Source organism: Hibiscus syriacus, unplaced genomic scaffold (genome assembly GCF_006381635.1).
Source record: "Hibiscus syriacus cultivar Baekdansim isolate YM2019G1 unplaced genomic scaffold, ASM638163v2 tig00116965_pilon, whole genome shotgun sequence".
NCBI classification, from domain to species: domain Eukaryota; kingdom Viridiplantae; phylum Streptophyta; class Magnoliopsida; order Malvales; family Malvaceae; genus Hibiscus; species Hibiscus syriacus.
Genome location: NW_024063490.1, coordinates 3,058,763 through 3,086,191, shown reverse-complemented (window position 1 = coordinate 3,086,191; position 27,429 = coordinate 3,058,763). Strand labels below are relative to the sequence as shown.

The window sequence follows — 27,429 nt, the reverse complement described above, 5'->3', positions numbered from 1 at the left end:
TGGACTACACATATTTGCCTGGGACTTTGATTCAAAGTAGGTGGACTAATGATGCGAAGGCTTCTGCACCCAGCTATGTTGATTTGAATGTGTCTCCAGAAGTGATGCAAATGGCAAGGTTCGCTGCTCTACGTTCAACGTCAATTAGGTTATGCTACATTGCATCAAAGACAGACGAGTCTTTCAAAACCGCAAGAGATGAGATGAAAAAACTAATAGAAGAATTAGAAAACTCGTTTGGGTTGAATCATTCAGTCAACCAGAGCATTGTAGTAAACAATGTTCGTGACCCTCAACGAAAACAACGCAAGCGAAAAGAAGTGCCGAAGAACAAGGTTGAGAAGAAAATTAGGCGATGTGGGTACTGCAACGGTGAGGGGCATAACAAACTAACATGTCCTCAAGTCAGGCTCAGTTTGAGTACAAGCACACAGCCTACATCAACTGATTTTTTCGAAGACGGAATGGAATGACAACGATCTCCATATTATCGTAAGTATCAACATGACTCCTATTGTATGTACATATAAATATTTTGAATGAAGGAAGAAAAACCGCGTTACTTAAAATTACCGACACTTTTTTAAATGGTATCGACACATTTTTCTTCCAATCTGGACATAAAGTACCGACACAATATTATAAAGTGTCGATATAGGTTGTAGACCTATTCGCTCATAAAACCGGTATATTTATACCGGTTATATTACAAAATTATCTATTACATTATAAATCTGGGTTCCGATGTGTAAATGTTGATACTTTTTTAAATCGTATCGACACATTTTTCTTCCAATATGGACATAAAGTACCGACACAATATTAAAAAGTGTCGATATAGGTTGTAGACCTATTCGCGCATAAAACCGGTATATTTATACCGGTTATATTACAAAATTATCTATTACATTATAATTATGGGTTCCGATGTGTAAATGTCGACACTTTTTAACAATGTATCGACACATTTTTCTTCCAATCTGGACATAAAGTACCGACACAAGATTAAAAAGTGTCGATATAGGTTGTAGACCTATTCGCGCATAAAACCGGTATATTTATAATATGTTGAAAGTGTCCATACTTTTTATAAAAAGGATCGATACTTTTTTTAAAGATATGTAATTTATGTTTCAATTTTTTTAAGTATGTTTCATGTTTTCCACCTACAATATTAATTTAATAATTTCATTTGCACAAAAAATTAGTTGATTGTTTTGATATTTTATAAAATAATATTAAGAATTTTTAATTTAATAATAATATATACCGTAACGTAAAAAATAAATCATTAGACGCCTATAATTACTAAATTAATATCTTAAAACTCACTCAAAAGATAACCTTAAATTAATGTTTTCCACAGTGGAAAAAGTATAGACACTTTTATAAAAAAGGATAGATACTTTACAATATATTAAAAAAGTATAGACACTCAAATGTATATGTACACATAGAAGCAAATATGGAATAATTAATGAAAATATACACACAATATAATCACACCAAAATATAAATACACAAGAATGTTCAAATAATGTACCGACAAACAAAATTAATCCGATGAAAAAGGGTTGTTTCTAACGAAGTCCGGAACATTAGAGGCCTTCAACAAATTTTCCAAATACTCTCGTATGTTTCCGCCTTTTTCTGATGACATACATAAATAATTTCAATTATCAAACTAATGAGGTGCAATTTTACTAACAATAAATTAAATTCGCATAAGCATGAATAAATTTGTGTCATACCTAGAGCTTTGTCGTTCGAATGGGAAGCAGCGTCAAAGGTATGTGGACATATGTAATTGTATTTCTATATAAACACATAAGTTGTTAAAATAATCAATGTCTGAACACCTGTTCAACTGGAAAAACATATTGCATAAATGCAACTTACCGGATTATAAATCATTTTTTCCGCTGAATCATTGACCAAAAGTGTATTTAGCTCGTTAAAATCTGGACACACGTTCCAAACATCATTGAGATCTTTACAGTAGGTAACAGAATCGTATGTTTTGCATTTTTTTTGATCCTGTTCACAAACAGTCGAACATAAATATGTAGGAATCATAGACAACGAAAAGTCAGCAAACTGTAATGAAATTCATCTTACCCACACGAATAGAAAATGCTCGGAAAATACAGGTAGTTTCTCAAGTACACGGTCGACGTTATGCCTGAGATTGTAATCAAGTTTGAATGTTAACATTCAAATGTATATTAACGATTTTGACTACAGTAATTCAATTGCCTCAAACATGTTCTAACCTCATCTTTGAAGACCAAAGGGCAACAACAAAATTGTCGACACAAAATTGCATAAATTCAAATAATCCTCTTCTGAGGACAACATCTACAACATGAAGAAAAATTGCATAAAGTTCTACGCTTATATGTTAAAATAATGGATACAAAAGAATAGAATTAAAACCTGCCGGCAGTCTTGGGATGTAGGCAAGGACACCATTGAGATCAAAAATTAAAAGTTTTCTTGAAGGCGGCGTTGCAGACACGATATACTTGTTTGGATCATCATCTTCATCATCATCATCATCGTCATCATCTTCATCGCCAGCTTCATCGTCATCATCATCGTCATCTTCATCGTCAGCTTCATCTTCTACGACCGCTTGGTTGTCCACATCTGTTAAAAGAAAATAAAATAAAGTTCAGAACGTGTAAATGTTAAGAAACATAGATAATGAATTACCTAACTCGTTTGATGTCGTTGACGTAATTCGTTACGCAACATGGAGACTTCACGTTGCAATGATGAAATATCAGATCGCATTCCACTCACAAGGGAATCAATATGCTCCCGAAAATTGACCATGTATTCCATCACGGTCTTAATTGTGACATCCTCTGCAACTGGAGCTTCTTCCATCATTGCGTCTCCACTTGGTTGCTCTTCTTCATGGCCAACGGGGTCCATTTCCTCCCTCTCTTGATCTAATCCGACCTCCTTGACACGCTTTCAACCGAGTTTTTCAACAAAATCATATCCCGCTTTTTTAATAAATACCATGTCAATCTTGCGGGTTAATCGAACAGGGGCGTCATGCGAAAAAACAACTTCCTTCTTCTTCAACAGATGGGTGATGACACATCCATATGGTAGTGTAGTTGAAATTGTTGCTCCCTTTGTGACCATATATACAATTGTATTAAATATGAGTTTTGCAATGTTTGGAGCCGTTTTGGTTGGATGCTACCCCTATTACAATGGAACACAAACACATTCAGGATAAAAACTCCAATATAGAAATCAATCAAACCCATAAAATATCGATAAATTTACCTGAATATCTGATCGTCACTTATGATAACGGTAGAAGAAAGAGGAAGATCTGCCTGCTTGCCTTTATGTTTAAGGTTTCTCGATTAAGAGTACTATATATCGTAAACAGTGGAAAAACACTTGATATTTAAATTAGTATCGACACAAACTATATTAGTGTCGACACATTATTTATACATATTATCTCATAAAACCGATATAATTGTACCGGTTAGGTTGAAAAATTACATATTACATTATACTTTTGGGTTCGATGATTTTGGGATCGACACTTTTTATATATAGATCGACACTTTATGGGTGCACCCTGTTTTCCATTCATTATGGAAAAAAAATATCGACACAAACTATATTAGTGTCGACACATTATTTATACATATTATCTCATAAAACCGGTACAATTGTACCGGTTAGATTGAAAAATTACATATTACATTATACTTTTGGGTTCGATGATTTTAGGATCGACACTTTTTATATATGGATCGACACTTTATGGGTGCACCCTGTTTTCCATTCATTCTGGAAAAAAAATATCGACACAAACTATATTAGTGTCGACACATTATTTATACATATTATCTCATAAAACCGGTATAATTGTACCGGTTAGATTGAAAAATTACATATTACATTATACTTTTGGGTTCGATGATTTTGGGATCGACACTTTTTATATATGGATCGACACTTTATGGGTGTACCCTGTTTTCCATTCATTATGGAAAAAAAATATCGACACAAACTATATTAGTGTCGACACATTATTTATACATATTATCTCATAAAACCGGTATAATTGTACCGGTTAGATTGAAAAATTACATATTACATTATACTTTTGGGTTCGATGATTTTGGGATCGACACTTTTTATATATGGATCGACACTTTATGGGTGCACCCTGTTTTCCATTCATTCTGGAAAAAAAATATCGACACAAACTATATTAGTGTCGACACATTATTTATACATATTATCTCATAAAACCGGTATAATTGTACCGGTTATATTGAAAAATTACATATTACATTATACTTTTGGGTTCGATGATTTTGGGATCGACACTTTTTATATATGGATCGACACTTTATGGGTGCACCCTGTTTTCCATTCATTCTGGAAAAAAAATATCGACACAAACTATATTAGTGTCGACACATTATTTAGACATATTCTCTCATAAAACCGGTATAATTGTACCGGTTAGATTGAAAAATTACTTATACTTTTGGGTTCGATGATTTTGGGATCGACACTTTTTATATATGGATCGACACTTTATGGGTGCACCCTGTTTTCCATTAATTCTGGAAAAGAAATATCGACACAAACTATATTAGTGTCGACACATTATTTAGACATATTTTTTCATAAAACCGGTAGACTTGTACCGGTTAGATTGAAAAATTACATATTACATTATACTTTTGGTTTTCGATGTTTTTGGGATTGACACTTTTTATATATGGATCGACACTTTATGGGTGCACCCTGTATCCATATTGTAAATTTGCCTTTTACTTCAAAGTATCAACATGACCCTTAATGTGTATAAGAAACATGTACAACAACATACTGCTAACTTTTCTCATCTCATTCATAATTATATTCACATACAAAAATATAAATCGTATACAAAATTATAAATCTTATACAAAATTAACCCTACATTTACATCATTGCATCCTTTTGTTATTCTTATGTAATATTGCAGCTTTTGTTATCTCCTGTCTTCGTTCATTTTGATTGTGGCTTACGAGATCGTTTAATATTCGCGATCGATCCCAGTCTCCAACAACTTATATTCAAATTGTCAGAACGTTAAGTATTGTCAACTACAGCATTCAATCTACGACTTTTAACAATTTTACCACAAACGATTTTTTCTATCCACTTACAAAATCACCAGTTGCCCCTGTAGAACCGATCGATTCCATCCACATCATCACATACATGCCACAATCATATCTGTTACAAAATTTGAAAACCACACATGTCAATTATGATGAATACTGCATAAATTAAGCTTTCTATTTGTGATAACATCTCATACCCATTCAATTGCTTATTCTTCTTATGCTCCACAAATTTGAAATTTTTCAAGGGATACTTTCCTAGAGATCCACAGGACTCAACCCAAATGCGTTTCTTATTATAAGAATCTAATATTTTAATCTGCATTAAAATAGAAGAAGTTATGCACCAAAAAAATTATGCATTATAATTTACATAATGTCCTTTCATACATACATACATACCAATCTCTTAGCATCCTTCACTCTCTGTTTAGCTGCTTCAGTTGTAAACATACTATCATATATTGTTACAACACGATCTACCATATCCAACACCAACAGATACCAATGTGAATTATGGTAGTTTATTGTGATCATGATCTGCAACAAATTTCACACCCAATTTGACAAAATTCAACATTCTATATCCGAAAACATCATTTGCAATTGGTATGGTGTCTTATCTTCTTACAGTCGGTGAATTTCACATAGTTATCCAATATGACACCCCAGAAGGTAGAAATACTCTCAACACTTTCTTTGTTGTTGGCATCCAACGCCTGTTGCTGTAATTACACAACAAACATTATTAATTTACCGTCTATAACACTACTTTTCAATATTTATTAATTTAACTCACCACTAAGAGGTATGGAAGGTAGCCAATCCTCCGGAGTGACTTTTGAGAATCGTAGCATATGGTCCAGGCGAGCAAATCGATAACCTAACAAAATTAATTACACAATCGGAACATATTCAATAAGTTTTAACATTTTCTACTTTCTACTTACCACACCGCCAACCCATTCCGTAGGCTTCAACGTTGCAACGTCGTATACAGTAGCGAATTGATTTCCCATTGAGATTACAGAATATCTGTATGAATCATTAGGATTAATATGTTGTCATGAAATATTTAAATATCACTCACAAAACAATATATTTCACTTACCCCGATTCTAACTCGCTATTCCATAAATAATCACAAATTGCAGCTTCGATGTCATCAATTCCGCTTGGAATATCCGCTTTTTCAACCTACAATTTTGCATACAAATTTTTGTCACAACAACATAATAAAAATCAAATTAAGTATTCTTTTATTAAACTTACCTTCTGCTTCTTCTTCTGGGGTGCAGGATATTCCGAATCCAAAACTGCTGCTATAACACTCTCCGGTGTATAAATGACATCAACTTCCTTCCGCCTCATTTCTTCCATCTCTTCTTCTTCCTCCTCCCTCTTTTCTTCTTCATATTTTTTCAGTTAATCGTACTTTTTTTCTACATAGCTCTTCATCTCTTTTATTTCACCCTTCAATTGAGCTCCTTCATCCGAGTATTTATCAACCACCCCCTTCACCCCCGTAAGTTCACTCCTCAAATCCACAACCTCCTTCACCACTCCCTCAATTTTTTCTCCCGTCACCATCTTAATATCACCCCTTAACACCCCAACTTCTTTCACCACTTCACCCCTCAACACCTCTACTTCTTTCACCACTCCATCTATTTTTCCTTCCACTACCCCCTTATGCCTCTCAAGTGTATCTTCGACTCTCTCGAGTTTCTCTACGACTCGATCAAGTTTCTCTTCGACTCTTGATTGTCTTTGCATGATTTCAAATTGGTTTTTTTTGATATCAGCCAATTCAGACATCAAAATGTCGAAGTTACTATGTTTTCCCTCACCGTCGTCCCACTCACCGTCATCCCCCAATACAACCATCCCTCCTTTATTCTCCTCTGCCTCCACTGCCTCCTCTACATCCTTGCCAATAACCTTCAAAATTAAATTACAATATTAAGACATTGATTATATTCTTAATATTATTTAATTACATTTATTACCATTTCTTGCTTCTTCCCTCTATCCAACTTCAACTTCACCATCACTCTAACCACCTCTTCCTTCCCCCATGCACGGATGCGTGTCACTCCGGTTCTTTCATAAGCCGGCACTGCCTCACAGCCTGACCAAAAATCGAACAGTGCAACCTGCATTTATAATAAAATTTATTTTTATATAAAAAACAAAAAAGTGATTCAACTCATTTACCTCTAAGATTGCTATGCACCCTTTGAGGTATCTCTGGCTGCCCTTTTTAAAGGTGATTATTGATTCAATCAATCTCGAATGGATATATTCAGCCCAATTGAATTCACCCTTCAAGCCTTCATCGCAAATGAGCTTCATATATTCCTTGTTCGTTGACGTATCACCCGTTGGACAAAGAAATATCCCGACAAGGTACAATAGAACTCGGGCCTTCAGCTCATCCCCCCAGTAAGATCCACTTTTGATATCCTCTTCAACTTCAGCATATGTCACCTTATGATTCAAACCATATTTGGAGGCAAGTGCTTTCCAGTTCTTACTCCTACAGACTTCTATAACACTTTTGCCTTTGTTTTGTACCCCCAAGACGGCTGCAGCAGTCGATACCCCCAGAGGGAATGAATAATCACCATACTTAGCCATACATTGACTGACGTCAAATTGTGCCATCAAGGATCGACACAATTCCCTCCGAATAGGTCGATCCCTTACTCCGATCAACGATCCAAAACCTATTTCTCCCAGCACATTCAACTGACCCTTCTCCTTAAAGTGTTTAATTAATAAATTCACCCTTTTAATGCTGCATCTTGTCGACACTTCCTACATTTTTTAACAATATATAATGTTATAGTTCTTATATATTTTGTATCAACGTATTTACAAGTTTAATGAATACCTTATTTTCATGTGCTTTCCTCCGTTCTTTGTATTCTTTACTATCATTCCTTGACTGTGTGATGTAAGGTTCCTTTTCAGCATCACTCATTGAATTCCATTTGGACCTCACATCTTTTTTCACCTAATATTAAACATAAACGTTTCTTAATCAATACATTAACACTAAATACTAATACTACTCAATGTCAATTTCATTTTACATACCGAACCGCTCTGTGTGCCATCTCCCTTCATCCTTTTGCATTCGGCCATACTGTTAACATTTAAAATTTGTAATCAATTTAAAGTTTATCGATACTTTAATCCAATTACCATTTCAACAATAATAACAAAAGGACATTGATACTTACTAGAAGTACATATATCCACCCTTTGGTTGCTTTCAAGTCTCGGCCTCAATTTCAAAGTCATCTGCTCCACCAACAATTTTCCAACCCATTGACTCCATTTTTCCTTCATATATCAGTTTACGCAAATCAAATTATTTTGTTACATACACTTTATTCAATATACAAATATAGATAACCACTCTTGTGGTAAAACGGTTTTCTTCAAAAGAATTTGAATGGTCACACCAAAATGTGTCGGCACATTTATACAACCTATAATATCATTTTCTACCTATAATATTTAATAAAAGTATCGACATTTATATTTTTCCTTGAATATCTATTTCTACCTGCAATCGGTCCCAAATGCTTCCTTACTCCAAAACCCCAAACAACACATAAAAAACCCTATCGCGATTACTGTAATAATAAAAAATTAGGGTTTCGACAACATACTTTTCGATTCGACTGCAGCAACAAACAAACAAACTTCGCTTTAGAAACGCCTTCTGAAATGCAGCAACAATTACGCTTCGATTTCAAAAACTCGTCCGTTCTATCTTTTTTCAGAGGATATTTAGCTATGGCCTTTATATTTTCATCGGATATGTTATTTATATTTAATCGATACAAATACAAAAGTGTCGATACTTTTATGTCAGGTGTCGATACTTTCGAAAGGATAATTACCTATTTCTTTGAAAGTGTCGATAATTTATTACACGTACTTACGAAAGTATCGACACTTTCAATATATCCGGTATCATTTTACCGGTTTTATCATTTTGATACCGGTTTTATCATATTTTTACCTGTTATATCGTTGTGGATCGATATATTTTTTTAAAGTATCGACACATTATAGGCGCTATAACTGCTTCTCTTTTAAATTCACAAAGTGTCGATCCTTATATAAAGTATCGAAACTTTTAATATATCCGGTAACGTTTTACCGGTTTTATCATTTTTTTACCGGTTTTATCATATTTTTACCTGGTATATCGTTTTGGATCGATACATTTTTTAAAAGTATCGACACTTTATAGGATTTAAAACTGCTTCTCTTTTAAATTCACGAAGTGTCGATCCTTATATTAAAGTACCGACACTTTAAATGTATCCGGTAGCGCTTGACCGGTTTTATCATTTCTATACCGGTTTTGTCATAGTTTTACCTGTTATATCGTTTTGGATCGACACATTTTTAATTTGGATCGACACGAACCGGTAGCACAATTTTTTAATATTTCTTCATGACTTAGACCTACTTTTATAAGTATGGACACTTTTATAAAAATGATATATACTTTTTTTAAAGTTATGTAATTTATGTTTCAATTTATTTAATAGTGTTTCATGTTTTTCACTTACAATATTAATTTAATAATTTAATTTACACAAAATATTATTTGATTGTTTTGATATTTTATAAAATATTATTTAGAATTTAAATTTAACAATATTAACCAAATATAATAATAAATATGTTTTCAACAGTGAAATAAGTATGAACACTTTTATAAAAATGATATATACTTTTTTGAAAGTTATGTAATTTATGTTTCAATTTTTTTAATAGTGTTTTATGTTTTCCACCTACAATATTAATTTAATAATTTCATTTACACAAAAAATTATTTGATTGTTTTGATATTTTATAAAATATTATTTAGATTTTAAATTTAACAATATTAACTAAAGATAATAATAAATATATTTTCACAGTGAAATAAGTATGGACACTTTTATAAAAAGGATAGATAATTTACAATATAACAGGTAAAAATATGACAAAACCAGATTCATTATGACAAAACCGGTAAAATTTACTTGATATGTTAAAAGTATGGACACTTTTATAAAAAGGATAGATACTTACCGATAACCGAAGTTTACCGGTTACCAAATTTTTTAATAATTTTTCATATTTTCTATCTAAAACATTATTAGTTGTCAACATAATAGGTACCGCTAAACCAAATTTATTAAATACATTTTAATGTATCCGGTAATGTTATATATTAACCATATATTAACCCGCCTTTCCTGAGACATTCCCTTCCGTAAAAGCCTTTGGTAAATGGAATTACATTTGATCTCCTTCATTCCCGTAAAACCAACTTACCATGGAAAAACCGGGAATTCATTTTAGGAACCAACAACTTGCCCTTCTTTGCCTTTGATCTCCTTCATTCTCCGATCAACTATCACCATTTTCTTCTCACCAGCAACAATTACTCATCCCACAACAAAATCAGCAGATTTTGTACCAGTAAAATAAAGTGGGGAGCTCTACGATTCGAAGGTAATATTTCGAATCCCTAATGCTCTTCCTCCTCTTTCTAATACTACATCACAGAATCGACTCATCGAGCCTTTTAATTTTACCCTTTTCTCCTTATGCTGGTGTTCATTCACATTCAAATTAATTTGTGTTGCAGTCGTGAGTATACTCATCGTGTAAAGTGTGTATCGGTGTCAAAGTTCACTTCACATGAAGTTGAAGCTCTTCAGAGTGGTGGTAATCAGGTTTGAAAATGTGTTATTTTTCTTTTTATCTATGGCAAGATTGCAACACATATAAAAAATATTTGTCTTTTAAAATTCTAAAAAAATATTTGACTTCTTCTTTTTCCTTGTTTAGAGCCTTGAGATTATGTAGGTATTCTGGTTTTTTCTAGCTTCATGTCGAAAGCAATCCAGGTTATAGCAGTAGAATAATACGTGATTTGGGCATAGACCCATTTTCAGTAGAAAACAGACATGAACTTCCCATTAATGGCTTTGTGGTTCTGCTTTTGCTTCAGAATTTTGTTCTAGTTATGATTTTGGTTTATTAGTTTACTAGCAACTGAATTAACAAGCTACACAAAGGTGATTATATCTGATTTTGGCTGAAAAGTACAACACTAGCTAAGCCCTTTGTCTGGTTGAGCATTGAGAGTACCAGCTTCAGGCTTGTAGAAGTTCACGAGAAATTCTGATGCCAAAGGACCTCCATGTTTTTAAATTGTACTAGTACCATATAGAGTTTTTTTATGTTTACCTAGCTTATGGGTCGGTGTCATAGAAATTGATTCTTGAGACTTAAAATTTTAGTTAGGCTTGTTGGTTATGCTTTTCTGAGTGTGCTGTTAACAATGCTTGGTTTGATCATTTGTTGATTTTCTCCTTCAACCGAGAGTCCATTCTCTTTGATCTGATCTTTTGTTGCCACGGTTAACAAGGCTTGGTTTGTTGATTTTGTCTTAATTCCAGCCCAAGACCAAGCCAAGGCCATGAAGTGATAGAATGAGTTGATGGCAACAAAATAAAATTAATGTCTGGTGATAACTTAGCCATTGCCAAGTGGCTTTCACAGTTCACACTTACCAATTCAATTTTGTTCATTTGCTTTGATGTTCATCTTTTAGCCTGAATTTTGCCAAACTTAGATTTTCAAAGCCTCCCTCTGTACTTCCCAAATGCTTATAATCCCAAAATTGTCACATGAACAATGCTGAGATTACAAAAAAGATAAAGACTACATTTTAACAACAATATTTTGCCTATAAAATAACTCAAATTTCCCCCTTCATCTCCGCACCGCTTAGCCTTTCTTACACCATGTGAGGCATTCATGGCTTCTTTCCATCATTTCCTTCTCATTTTCCTTTCCTTTTCTTCTTTCTACCTTTTATCGGAATCTCTAACGACTCTGAAGCCGAATAGGTTTGTTTTGCCGGTGCAAAGAGATCAAAAGACCAACCTTTATGTGGCCAACATATACAAGCGAACTCCTTCACTGAAAGTCCCATTTGTTGTGGACTTGAATGGAAGGTTACTATGGATCACTTGTGATAAAAGTTATATTTCATCGACGTACCGTGCCCCTCGGTGCCGTTCGACTCAATGTGCTCGAGCTAACGGTCACTATTGCCACACATGCTCCGCCAAGGCTAGACCGGGGTGCCATAACAACACATGTGGCTTTCTTGAGAATTTAAAGATCCCTTCTTGAGAGACTTAAACTTGTCTTTCTTTCGATTCTTCTTCTTAGATTTTGCCTTAGGTTCACTAGTAATGCAATAAATTCTAAAGCCTTGCACATCCAATTTTTCAGCTGTTAAGGGTACTGATGAGATTCCTATGTGATAATCATATCATCGATAAATTTATCATATAATAGTAAGCAGTTACCACTACAGTTAGGAGTTTTTACTTATGTGTTAAAGCCTCATTTTTTAGTTTTAGTTTCACGTATGGATTAGATTTTCCAAGGAGATATTTCTCTTTAAGCTTCATTGCCCTCACAACTTTCACATCTAGAATTCCGACAGCTTCATTTAGGAAAACTACATTTTGATATTTTAGGACTTCTTCGGTGTGAATTGACATCTTCAGTGTAAATTGAAGACACTATATTATGCTACCAAGCAATGTTCTATCTATGGTACCTCTCTTGGTTGATTATGCACTTCTCAGTCAAATACCACATTCTAATGCAAATTTTAATGGAACCATGCAATAGTTGAGGGTTAACCGTGTGTACGTTGTAATGCAAATTTATGGCATAAATTCGTTCAAGGATTAAAAATACTTTCCTAGGCCACAACATAAAAAATTCAGAGTTAAAATTGAGTAGTATCGATACTAGTTGAAGGTATCAATACCGTTTTGAGGTTCTATTTTCATGGTATCGGTACTGCCTTAGCAGTATCGGTACTACTTAGTTAAAATTGAGTTTTTGACTAGATTAAAGTTCGAAACCTTTAGTTAGTTCTTTATAAAATATGCTACTTGTTTTTTACCCTGAAAACCATATTTATGAGTTTGCACTAACCTAGATCGAAGAAGATTCATATGAGCTTTCATTTTTTTAGCAAGTTTCTTTCTTGTTAATTTGCTTATTTGTTCCTTCGATTTGATTGCACAAGTAGTTCCCGTTTATTTCCTTAATTCTGATCATACAACAAACATTCCTCGCTTCCCTTTCTAGCGTTTGGTCTATATTTTCCATTTGATTCGTAAATACAAGGAGACACACCTTACAATCCATAAATTGAGTTGCATTTTCTCCCAATGTGATTAATTCTCCCCACTGTTCAGCAATTATTTTAAAAGTAGTATGGTTCCGACAGTGTAATGGAATCCCAATGGCTTGTATCCGGGTTATTCTCTCTGTTGGATGAAAAGACTTTGATCATGGCTCAATTTCGTGTAAAACTTTCTTTGAGATATGCCCAATTTTGCTCTTTCACAACCTCTAGCAAATCCAGATCTTCGGTTTCGATCAAGAATCTCCTTCCTCCTATGCTTTTGATACGAATATCCTCAAACATCAAGCATGTAGTCCTTCCTTCACGTGACCCTTGATCCTTGTTGGATTTACCTAACGTTGATTGATGGCGTCCGTAACAAATAATTTTGCTTTGTCTAGACTGAAACTATTTTTCTGAATCTTTGTAGTTGTAATATTTCTGACAGGTTCGTCTTACTGGAGTCCACCTGCACATTTGGTTGAAATTTTCTCTAATACGAGGATCGACCATTGAACCTGGCATATCATTGATCAAAAAAAGAAACGAGGTACGTTTTTCAAATATATGATATATGACATAAATTCTTAATAGTATATAGACATAAATTACATCCACTTTAGTTTAGGTAAAAACTTAAACGTAATATGAACTTTAGCTTTAGGTAAAAGCTTAAACGTAATATGAATCTAGTTTCTTATAATATATTTTTGTTAGGTATAAATAAATTTGGATCAAATCCATATGATTTATGGCATAAATTATTAATACTTCATATGAAACTTATACATAATATTGAGATATAGCAGATTTGACCCAAAATGAGATAAAACAAAGAAAGAACACTTAACTTTCAACAAGATTGAACATAATTCTATTCATAAAAAAATAGTGGTTATAATTTATTATAAAGTTAAAAAATTCATAAATATTGACGTCTAATTTCTTTGTAGATGGAACGTAATTATATTCATAAAAAATAGTGAGAGTCGCTGCTTCAGCATTGGCTTTTGGGGCTCTTTGGATTCACAGACTAAAATCTAGAAAGCAAATAACTCATGAACATCATGTGAATCGAGATTGTGAAAGAGAAAACTACATCAATAGTATTTTATATAGAGGTGACCAGAATTGTATCGACATAATATGGATGCGGCCAGTTGCGTTTTTCAATCTGTGTGACATCCTTACTAGGAACAATTTGTTGCAGTCGACAAGAGCGGTGAATGTTAAAGAGAAAATTATCATATTTTTACATATAATTGGTCATAATGTAATATTTCAAGTGATTGGATCAATATATTATAGATCAATTGAAATAATTCACCGTTACTTTAGGATTGTGTTGAGAGCTATTTTGAAATTATATCAATTAGCCATTAGATTACCCGATGAGTCAACTCCTCTTGAGATAAGAAACAATTCTAGGTTTTACCCATATTTTAAAGATTGCATCAGAGCATTAGATGGAACTTATATTCGTGCATCTGTTCCACCTAACATTCAAGGAAGATTTTGTAGTCGTAAAGGGGGAACAACACCGAATGTATTGGTTGACATTACTTTTGATTTAAAATTGAGAAAATCGCCTCAGTGACCAAAAAAAAGTTATAATATACGATTTTAACCAACTTTTTTTGGATTTGCCAAAATGACCAACAAAATCGCAACGCGAAATAAAAATCGCAACGCGATCCCCAGAATCGCAAATCAGTTTCCAGAATCGCAACGCGATTCTTGAAAATCGCGATGCGATAGTACAAATTCGCATTGCGATTTTCCATAATCGCAACGCGAATATGAAAATCGCAACGCGAACACATAAATCGCAACGCGTATCCGTAAATCGCAACGTGTATCCGTAAATCGCAACGCGTATGGGTAAATCGCAATGCGTATCCGTATATCGCAACGCGTATCCGTAAATCGCAACGCGTATCCGTAAACCGCAACGTGTATCCGTAAATCGCAACGCGTATCCGTAAATCGCAATGCGTATCCGTAAATCGCAACGCGTATCCGTAAATCGCAACGATAATCCGTAAATCGCAACGCGTATCCGTAAATCGCAACGATAATCCGTAAATCGCAACGAGAATCTGTAAATCGCAACGATAATCCGTAAATCGCAACGAGAATCTGTAAATCACAACACTGAAATTTTGGGTATATAACACTGAAATCATAAACTAAATCCCTAAATCGCAACTCATTCCATCTCCATCTATCACTCTCTCCGGCGACATCCGTTCCTATATCCAACGACATCCTTCCCCATCCGGCAATAGGTCTTAGTTTCGCATCTCGTTTGTTTAGTTACAACCATGAAATCATCTAATGTTGATCATGTTTGGATAGATTTGTGTTTTGGAGGGTCATGGGATAATGTTAATGGTGTTTTACAATATATGCCTTTACCCATAAATCTTCAACTAAAATTGTCTTTACAAAAGTTAACTTATGAAACTCTAATGCTACGTGTTTCAAATAAATTGAATTTAGAGCCCCTAAGTGGATTTAGGCTATCTTATCAGAGAAATGGTAAAGTTTATTTGTTAACCGACAATGAAGATGTTGAACGATTCATTGCTTACATTAGTGTTTCACAAGATGATGTTACATTGTATGTTGTTGAACCTAGAAGTAGTATTGTTGGGTCAGTAGCGGGTAGTAATCAACTAAGTTTTTTCTCAAAACCCACAACCTTTCTCTAATCCAAATCCCAATCAACTTTCAGCACCAAATTCCGGTTTTCGTATTGACCAGTTAGACGATGATGAGCCAACAGAAAAAATTGTGAGTACTAGTCAGTATTCGAAATTTGGTCTTGGTCAATATCCGGACTTTGATATTGGTCAATACACGGATTTTGATGATGTTTCAGAAGAAGAAACAGACCATGCGTGTAATGATATTGATATTGGTCAATACCCGAATTTTGATGATGAAACAGCCGTTGCCGAAGAATGTAATGTTGATGATAATGAGGAGGAAGTTACGACTGTGAATGAACATGTTGAACATCCATTCTGTAATTCATATAATCCTGAAGAAGAAAAAGAAGAAGAAAAAGTCCCCGAAGAAAAGAAAATGCCACGGGCGTATAACTGGAATATGCCAGAATTACTTCAGATACCGGAAGAAGAGTTGATAAAGAAAGCAGTTGATTGTTACACAAAAGTTATTCGTATCAAGAAAGATGATTGTTTTGATACAAAGGAAGACTTGAAGATAGCTTTATATACGAAATGTGTGGAAGATGGCTATCAACTAAAAGTTAACAAATCAAGCAAAGATCGTTTCGAAACAAGGTGTATGATTGACAAAAACTGTACGTGGCGTATGATTGCAAAGAGAATAAAAGATTGCAAAATGTTTCAAGTTAGGACTTTTATTGATAAACATACATGTTCAAGAACCCAAGTTTTTCCTCACCATAGACAGGCAAACAAAAAGGTGTTGGGTGGTTTTCTGGCTGAGTTAATGTTTTTGAATGGCAGGGTATATCGGGGACATGAAATTATGACTGACATGAATGCTCGGTTCAAGATTAGTATATCATATTCTCAAGCTTGGAGAGCCAAATGTTATGCCTTGGAATTGTTGAGGGGGTCGCCAGAAGCATCGTTTGCCCAACTGCCGGCTTATTGTCACAATTTAAAGCTGAAAAATCCTGGGTCGGTAACTCATATCAAAACAGATAGAGATGGACGCTTTGAGTTGCTGTTTATCGCCATTGGTGCTACGGTTAGTAAATCAATATAATTTTGTTGACTCATTTTTGTTAGTTACATGCATTTCACATTTAAATGATTATATTTCTTGTGTATATATTTTGTAGATTCGTTCGTTTATTACTTGCATGCGCCCAGTTATTATAGTTGACGGAGCACATTTGAAAGGTCGATACCTTGGAGTAAACTTATTAGCAGTAGCCATGGATGCTAACAATGGGATATTGCCAATAGCTTACGGGGTTGGCAAATCTGAAACCTCTGATTCATGGACATGGTTTATGGGGCATCTTAGGGATTGCATAGGTCCTATTAGCAATCTGACAATCATATCCGATAGGGCAAACTCAATTGACAACGCTGTTAGAAGGTGTTTCCCAGATGCTTTTCATGGACTTTGTGGTGTTCATTTGTATAGAAATCTAAAATCAAGGTCTGCTGGTATAAAAAAGCACAAATGGACATACTGGAAGGCTGTAAAAGCTTATCGGGAAGTGGATTTCAATAAGCATATAAATTGTTTAAGACGTGTTTTGCCTCAGTGTGCTCAAACACTAGAAGATGTCGGGTTTGAAAGATGGTCAAGAGTACATCAACTTGGAGCAAGATATGGTTTCATGACGTCTAATAGTGCAGAATCAATCAACGCTCTAAGTCGTCATTCCCGGAAATTACCCATTACTATGTTAATGGAGTTTTTTCGAGCCTCTATTCAACAGTGGTACTACAAGAAAAGAAACCATGCAGGTATTATTTCTTTGAATTCGTAACTTATCATATTTATATATTTTACTAAGTATTGTTTATTTAAATTTACAGGAACATTGGAACATCGTGTTACACCATGGACTGAAAAAAAGATAACGAAACGTGTTGTGAAGTCAACGTCATGGAGAGTTGAACCATGTTCAACACTTTGTTTCAAGTACTGGATAATAACTTAAATGGGCTAGTCGATCTAAATGCAAAGACGTGTAGTTGTATGAAATGGCAAACATCTGGTTATCCGTATGGCCATATTATAAAAGTTGCTCTTCATTTAAACCAAGATGATTCAAGCGCATACGCTATGGATTGCTACACTACAGAAGTTTATCGACAGACTTATGCCGAGATTGTCTACCCTATTCCACATCCTTCTGAGTGGGACATACCAGATGACTTACAAACAGTTTTGCCACCAGCCATGGACAGAAGGCTACCTGGCCGACCAAAAAGTCACGATCGTATACCGTCTAAGGGTGAAGAGAAGAAGAGATCGACATGTAGTCGGTGCAAGGAAAGTGGTCATACAAGGTTGACATGTGGATCACCAGTGCCATCAAAATCATCTTTTCCTCTACCAAAATATGGATCCTCATCAAAATCCAAAGCTCATATGGTGTGAACTTTGTATTATGTAAACGTTGTTATTCAGTTGTATTATGTAAACGTTTTAACATTTAACATTTTATGTGTATTATGTAAACGTTGCCATCAAAAGCTCATATGCAAACGTTGTATTATGTGGATTTTATGTGTGAACTTTTAACATTTTCAGTTGAATTAATGACTCAGGCCAACCATTTTGACTTAACCAACTCTTGTTATTCAGTTGTTATCACTATTAGGCATGCATTTGACTATCGCAACACGGAAAATACAATCGCAACGCGAAATGAAAATCCCAACATGAAAATCGCAATGCGGAAATGAAAATCGCAACGAGAGAATCGCAATGCGAAATGAAAATCGCAATGCGAAATGAAAATCGCAACGAGAGAATCGCAATGCGAAATGAAAATCGCAATGCGAAATGAAAATCGCAACGAGAGAATCGCAATGCGAAATGAAAATCGCAATGCGAAATTAAAATCGCAATACGAAATGAAAATCGCAATGCGAAATGAAAATCGCAATGCGAAATGAAAATCGCAACGAAAGAATCGCAATGCGAAATGAAAATCGCAATGCGAAATGAAAATCGCAACGAGATAATCGCAATGCGAAATTATAAACGCATTGCGATTTTCATTTCCGCATTGCGATTTTCATTTCGCATTGCGATTCTCTCGTTGCGATTTTCATTTCGCATTGCGATTTTCATTTCGCATTGCGATAGTCATTTTTGCCTTCAACATAATGCAGATTGAAATCAACAAAATCAACCATTACATTTCAATCAATTAAACAAGCACAAATAAGAATTATGTTCGCATCAATTACACAAATCAACTTTTACAAATCATCTTTTACAAATCAATTAAACAATCAAAAATTGAATCAACTTTTACAAATCAATTAAACAATCAAAAACAATCAATTAAACTATTGAATCAACTTTTGCAGCTCGACATCATTTTCACGCAGTTCACTTCTGAGATTAACCTGCAGAAACCAAACATTTGTTCAAACAACACTTTCTACGCAAATTATTGAATTCTAATTACTTAACCAAACATTTTCATTTATAAGTATATAAACTTACCAATTGTTTATGGACATTTTTATAACGCGGATGCAGGTAGGCAGCGTCTCGTATATATCGATTTAGCCATATAATGCCGAAACCACAAGCCTACTGCAGCTTTATCTCTATCGGTGGGAGGTAGATACTTGATGCTTCCCGTCGTCAAACGCTCCAACGCCAAGCATACGAGAGGACCACAATCTCCTCTGGCTCCGCTCGTTTGTTGTGGCGCGGTCTCGTCTCTAATAACTGTAATATTGAGCTTCTTTGGCTTCTTGTTTCCAGAACGAGTCCAATAATTGATCGCATCCAAGAATTTAGCCAAATGAGAGCTCCATCCCTTAATAACATCTCTTAAATCAGCCAATGATATGTAATTTATCATGCTGTCATACACTATTGTCTTAAGGGATGGGAGCTGAAGCTCGACGAGAATCCAATGTTTACGTTCCAAAACAGGGATAAACACCTGCAATCATAAGTAATAATTCATTCATTTGCGCACTTATTTCATAAAACCTTTAAACTCAATCTAAAATAAATACTAACCTTATCGACCTCCCACCATGCAGGATAAAGTTTAGCTTGTCCATTGCCCAAATCAAATGATTCATCTCGTGCATTCTTCAAGTGAACGGCGTGAAAAGACGTCGGCATTATTGTATATCGTATATTTTTATTTTTCTTAAGTTTTCTTATTATTAGAAGACGTGTCACCCACGCATCGATATGCTGTTTTACAAAAAAAGACATATATTAGTGACTTACATAAATTTAAAAAAAAATTAATCAAATTGAAATATAAGAAAAATATAAGACTTACCCCCCCATCGAAATAGCCATTGTCTTCGACCCCTAATAATACGCCCCACCAAGGCCGTTCAAGCAACAAAAAGATATCATCGGTGAGCTTGCATATGTCAGTGAAACACCCCTTGCTCCGCTCATGTAGATAAAAATCAACTGCGGTCTTAGCCCAAAGGGTGTTATCCAAAATTGTGTCCGGTAGTTGTTCCCTCTCCTCTTCAGATACCGGTATGGTACTGGCCGGTAACTCATACGAGAGCCAACTCTCATCCATCATGTCCGGAACCGGTGGGGGTTTCTCAATACTTCGATATATTACCCCATGTGAATCGGGCTCTGGAATGGTGGGAGGGACCTCTTCAACGATGACAGTTGCCTCTTGAACGGTGGGAGGGGACTCTCGAGGAATGATATGGGGGGCCTCTTCAACGATAGGAGTGGACTCTTGAGGGATGACAGGCGAGTCGGGCTTCTTCTTGCGGTGTCTTCGCACTATTGGGGTGTACGGAGACTTAATAGCACGTGCACGCTGTCTGATGCGTGAACTCCGTCGTGCAAGCATAACCCGACGTAAAGCATCCACTCTATCGGGCCGCTAAATAATTAAATACAAAAATCAGTAAATAAACAGACATGATATTTAAACAGTGAAAACAAAGACAAATATGTTTCAAACTTGCATTGTATTCACCCAAGTCATTATTCTATCATAGTTCACAAAATGCATCAGATAACAAAGAAAAATATGTTTCAAACTAATACCCTGAAGTTAGTATTTGTCTTTGATTTGTCTATTGGTTGAAGTAATGCAATCCATTCAAGTTTCAATTTGCAGAAGAAGAAATAGTTTACTTTCGCAACACGAAACTTAAAATCGCAACGCGAAACCAAAATCGCAACGCGAAATGAAAATCGCAACGACAGAATCGCAACGCGAAATGAAAATCGCAACGAAAGAATCGCAACGCGAAATGAAAATCGCAATGCGATTTTGGTTTCGCGTTGCGATCTTGTCGTTGCGATTTTGGTTTCGCGTTGCGATTCTGTCGTTGCGATTTTCATTTCGCGTTGCGATTTTGGTTTCGCGTTGCGATTTTAAGTTTCGTGTTGCGAAAGTAAACTATAAATTCTTCTGCAAATTGAAACTTAAATGGATAAATTTACTTTCAACCAAAAGACAAAACAAAGACAAATACTATTTCACAGTGTTAAAGAATACACAGTTTAGCAGAATTGGCAGCAACCGAACAAATTTACTTTCAACCAAAAGACAAAACAAAGACAAATACTATTTCACAGTGTTAAAGAATACACAGTTTAGCAGAATTGGCAGCAACCGAACAAATTTACTTTCAACCAAAAGACAAAACAAAGACAAATATATTTCACAGTGTTAAAGAATACACAGTTTAGCAGAATTGGCAGCAACCGAACAAATTTACTTTCAACCAAAAGACAAAACAAAGACAAATACTATTTCACAGTGTTAAAGAATACACAGTTTAGCAGAATTGGCAGCAACCGAATAAATTTACTAAGCAATCTAAGTGAAATGGCTAATCTAAGTGAAATTACGAGTAAATTTATCATTAAGTTAAATATGGAAAATCTTAAACTTACCTCGTTGCGTAGAGTATGAACCTCATTCTGCAACGATACTATCATCTCACGTAGAGCGGCAACCTCACCACGTAAAGTTGACACCTCCACACGCCATGCACCATCGTTATCGCGTAGAGTACCGATCTCCTCACGCAAGGCATTGACCTCATCACGTAACTCCCTTGACTCATCCCGTTGAGGTGGAGGTGGAGAACAGGGAGATAGGAGTCGTGGCATCTTTGCCGGTCGCCTATCATGAGGTGATGGTGGAGAAGAGGCTCGATGATGTGACGGGATAGGTGATGGCTCTCGTTCTAGAGGTGTATAGTCGTCACGATCGGGTGATGGCTCTAGGTGAGGTGATGGCTCTCGAATTGGAGGAAGTGGATGCTGCTCATCATCCGTGCCATCAAAAAAACTCTGACTAGCTTGCCACCAATCAGTGGCAAGCTCTTCCTCCGTGGGTGACAGTCTTTGTAATGGAATGTTGGCCTCCTAAAATATAAAAACTCAAACAAAGTTAAACGTCTACTATTAATAACTTGTTTATATATTATATGAAAGTATTTGTGTTAACTTACATTATTTATTGTGGCATATGGTATTAAGTCTTCCCAATCCAACAGAGTTTTCCTCTTCCAGGAAATAGCCCTGGGAATATCATTTGACGTTTTTATTGCATATGTACGCATGCTGGGGAAAGCCTCGAATATCCAAATCTACAAACAATATAATAACAAAATTAGTAATTGTTAAATAATTAATTATAATTTTAGAAACATTATATAGAAATTCTTACCTTAAAGGCCCAAACAAAGCCTGACAAAGTGTATTTGGACCCATCGCCCCGCAAACTTTTGCGGTCATCAAAGGCAGACGACAACTTAGTCCAGGTAGCTTTCCATATATACGAACCCCACGGAAACAGATTCCATGCATTCAGGTCCTCTACCAATATTATTAGCTCCCGATGAATAGGTTGTCTGGCCTCTCTGCCTAAAAAGCCGGCATACACAAGTAGTAGAAGGCATACTCGGACAACATCGACGTCTTCCATCCGAGTGAAACCAGCTTTCTTATTAAATAATTTCTTCAGGTCGTCGACATGTAGGTTCGGCTTCTCCATTGACTCATCCGGAAAAACCCGGGATAACCATGATGGGCGGGCGATATGACGAGTGTACCGGCCTACATCATCGTGTCCGAATCGTAGACCAGTGATTAAGCAGAACTCCTTCCGCCCAAAGCAAGTATACGCTGGTGGAAAATGAAACCATATCTCTTCCTCACCACGTTGTATACTGTCGGGTAGATTTGATGTCATGGTCTGAAGCCACAAATGGGTCAAATTAGCATCTCCACCCGGATGCTGTACTCTCAGCCATGGCCCGAAGCAGGTTTCCTCAAACAATTGTCTTTGAGCAGGTGAAAGCTTCTTTGCAATTGTAGTGGCCAGGCTGACTTTATTTCTCAAGGTCAATTGAGCCGAAAAAAATTTCTACAAAAACAATAAACATACCAAGTTAGATATACCAAAACTACACTGTGAAGATATACCAAAAACAATAAACATAAAAAGTAGTAGTTTATTCTTGAAACTAAAATTTGCAACACTGTTTTGTCTTTTGGTTGAAATGAAAATCGCAACGAGAGAATCGCAACGCGAGATGACAATCGCAACGAGAGAATCGCAACGCGAAATGAAAATCGCAACGAGAGAATCGCAACGCGAAATGAAAATCGCAATGCGATTTTGGTTTCGCGTTGCGATTCTCTCGTTGCGATTTCCATTTCGCGTTGCGATTCTCTCGTTGCGACAGTCATTCTCTCGTTGCGATTTTCATTTATCTCGTTGCGACTCTTCTGCAAATTGAAACTTGAATGGATTGCATTACTTCAACCAAAAGACAGAACAAAGACAAAGACAAATACTAACTTGAAAATCGCAACGAGAGAATAGCAACGCGAAATGAAAATCGCAACGACAGAATCGTAACGCGAAATGAAATCTAAGTGAAATGGTTAATCTATTATTGAAATGACCAGTAAACTTATCATCAGTTTCAATATGAGAAACCTACAATAATGCAAACATTTCAAAATAAAAATAATTAAAAAACTAACCCTCGGAGGTTGATTTTCCATTTCTGAATATTGTGAGGGATTTCTGACCGTGAATGGTTGTGAGGGATTTCGCCGGAGATGGGGACGGAAATCTTCGGAGATGGGGACGGATTTCTTCGCCGTAGAGAGTGAGAGATGGAGATGGGACTGAGTTGTGATTTTAGGTTTTAGGTTATGAGTTGCGATTACGGGATTTTGTCTTAATATTCTTTTTGTAATTTGAAAATAAAATACGCGTAGCGATTATAATGGCGCTTTAAATATCGCGTTGCGATTTACGGATACGCGTTGCGATTTTATGTATTATCGTTGCGATTTACGGATACGCGTTGCGATATACGGATACGCATTGCGATTTACCCATACGCGTTGCGATTTACGGATACACGTTGCGATTTACGGATACGCGTTGCGATTTATGTGTTCGCGTTGCGATTTTCATATTCGCGTTGCGATTTTGGAAAATCGCAATGCGAATTTGTACTATCGCATCGCGATTTTCAAGAATCGCGTTGCGATTTTGGAAACTGATTTGCGATTCTGGAAACTGATTTGCGATTCTGGGGATCGCGTTGCGATTTTTATTTCGCGTTGCGATTTTGTTGGTCATTTTGGCAAATCCAAAAAAAGTTGGTTAAAATCGTATATTATAACTTTTTTTTGGTCACTGAGGCGATTTTCTCTTTAAAATTTACTTATGTTCTAGTTGGTTGGAAAGGTAGTGCGCATGATTCTCGTGTTTTAACTTATCCATTTACACGCCGAAGAGGATTTAGTATTCCAGAAGGTAATACTTAGCTTTAAAATAAAAAAATAATTAAATTAAATTCATAATATATTAAGTAATAATAACATTTTGTCAAATTGTAGGTAAATATTATCTTGCTGATGCTGGATATGGCATCCGAAATGGAATTATTTCTCCATATCGTGGTATTAGATATCATTTAAAAGAATTCAACAATCATGGTCTAGAAAATGCAAAGGAACTGTTTAATCTTCGTTATTCATCATTGCGAACCACTATTGAGCGAGTATTTGGAATTTTAAAAAAACGTTTTCACGTGTTGGATGCTGAACAATTTTAGGATTTTCAAACACAAGTAGATGTAGTGTTGGCTTGTACTATCACACATAATCATATAATGGGAGTTGATCCTAATGATTTAATTAACAAAGAATTATATGAGGAACACGAGCCTCATTCGATAACATCAACTCTTACACAACGAGAAGAGAAGGAAGAAGCTAGAGAATGGGCTACTAAGAGAGATGAAATTGCACAAGCTATGTGGAGTGATTATATACATAGAAACATTTAATTTTATTTAGAATATTTTTTCAGTATTTCTACGTTACGTGTGTTGGATACTGTTGTTTTTAGTTTGTTGGATATTGAAATTGATAATGTTTTTAGATTGTTGAACTTTGAATATAATTTGTTAGATGTTGAAATTATTGTTTTTAAGTTTGTTGGTTTTATAAATGTTATGTTTTACGTTTGTTGGACATTTACATATGCTTGTGAGTTGAATGCTTGGTGTATTATGTATTAGGTGCTTGGTTTTCCCTGAATGTTGATATTACAAATTGTTACATAATTGTTGGATAATTTATGTTTGTTAGTAGTCTAATTACTTCCTATTTTTTATGATTATTAATGTAGAGCACATCAAAACATTTTAGGTGAAAAAAACCAATGGAACTTCTTTTTCTCGAAATACTTGCAGAGGAGTCGTAAAAAGGTAATAAGTCATCTAATACATTTAGAGCAGTTTCTATAAATCAAGTTGCTACAGCTATTTCCGAAAGATTTCAAACCCAATGTGCCACCAAACACGTGAAAAATCATTTGAGGACTATAAAAAATACATGGAAAACTATATGTACGATTCGTGAAGAAAGTGGATTAGGGTGAGACGAGAACTTGAAAATGATAACTTGTGACGAATGAACATATGATGTTATAGTGACGGTAATCTTTATATACTTATTTTAATAAATGATATTTGAATTTTACTTTTTATGCTAATTGTGTATAATATTTAACAGGCACACAAAAAATTTGGAACATTTTTGAACAAAAAAATTGATTCTTATGATGAGATGGCTCTTGTTGTTGGTCAAGTTATGACAACACAGAGTTTTGCTAGAACCTTTGTTGATATAGAATTGGATGATGTTAATGAAGATTCAATGTCGTTAAATTTCGACACTCAAAATATCGATGAGGAAAAAACAAAATTATCTTCATCTGGTACATCAAAATGTAAAAGGATGAATGTCCAAGAAAATGTCAAGGATGATCATATTAATTTTGTAGGTGAGAAATTTGGTGAGATTGCTGAAGCACTAAAAAACTTTACAGAGGATCAGAAACCATTGAAGAAGTTATGTCAATGGAGAAAGAAGGATTTGTTGACGACTTTCTTTGTGAGGTGTTCGATTTTTAGCGAAAAATGAGTTGGAGGCCAAAGTTTTCTTGGCAAAAAAAACAAAACATAGGAAAATTGGCTTCAAAAGTTTCCTCAAAGTTAGGATGTGAACTTTTAATGTGGAATACTACTATTTATGACTTAGACAATATTTAAGCTTTAATGTGTTGTAGCACTAGTTATGAATCATACAATATCTTTAGTATTATTTTGGTTGGATAATATCATTATCTTAATGTGGTGTAGTTTTAATTAAACACTTTGAAAATATTATTATTATTTCAATATGATATACTATTGTTGTTTTAATAATAATAATGTAATTTTAATTATTTACTTTGATAATATATTTTAATACATTATCAAGATTATATCAATTAAACCTACATATAATATTAATTATGAGTTAAAATTTAATTTTAAAAATGCTAATAGATAAGGTATCATGAATACTTCAAACCTAAAATTGTGTATTTATAACACAATCAACATAAATTATTATATTATCTACAAATTTAATTTCGTGTACTTATACAAATAAAACATTTCATTTCAAAATTTTATAAAATACAATTTTATAAAAATAACTTAAAAAATTAAAATGTAAATAACAAGAAAAATATAAAAATATATACATTTTTACAAAAAAAAAAATCGTAAATTGTTTTCAGGAAAACTAACCAAACAGTGTAAAACATTTTACAATGCATCATTCAAATATTATAAACTGTTTTTTTAGAAAATATTTTTCATAAATGTAATTCATTTTCTATAATTCAATTTTCAGAGAACTAATTACAATTAAACAAACCAACCCTAAATTACAAATGAAAATTATACCATCAGAAAGGAATCAAACATTAGAGCG

At 34.7% G+C, this 27,429-nt stretch overlaps 1 long non-coding RNA gene across 1 annotated transcript; it reads left to right on the top strand.

The window, feature by feature from the left end:
• The first annotated feature begins 10,554 nt into the window (after positions 1-10,554).
• Positions 10,555-13,956, top strand: LOC120191279. Its single transcript, XR_005522679.1, has 3 exons — positions 10,555-10,697; positions 10,834-10,921; positions 13,859-13,956. It is a non-coding gene; the product is annotated as an uncharacterized LOC120191279 (long non-coding RNA).
• Positions 13,957-27,429: the final 13,473 nt, after the last annotated feature.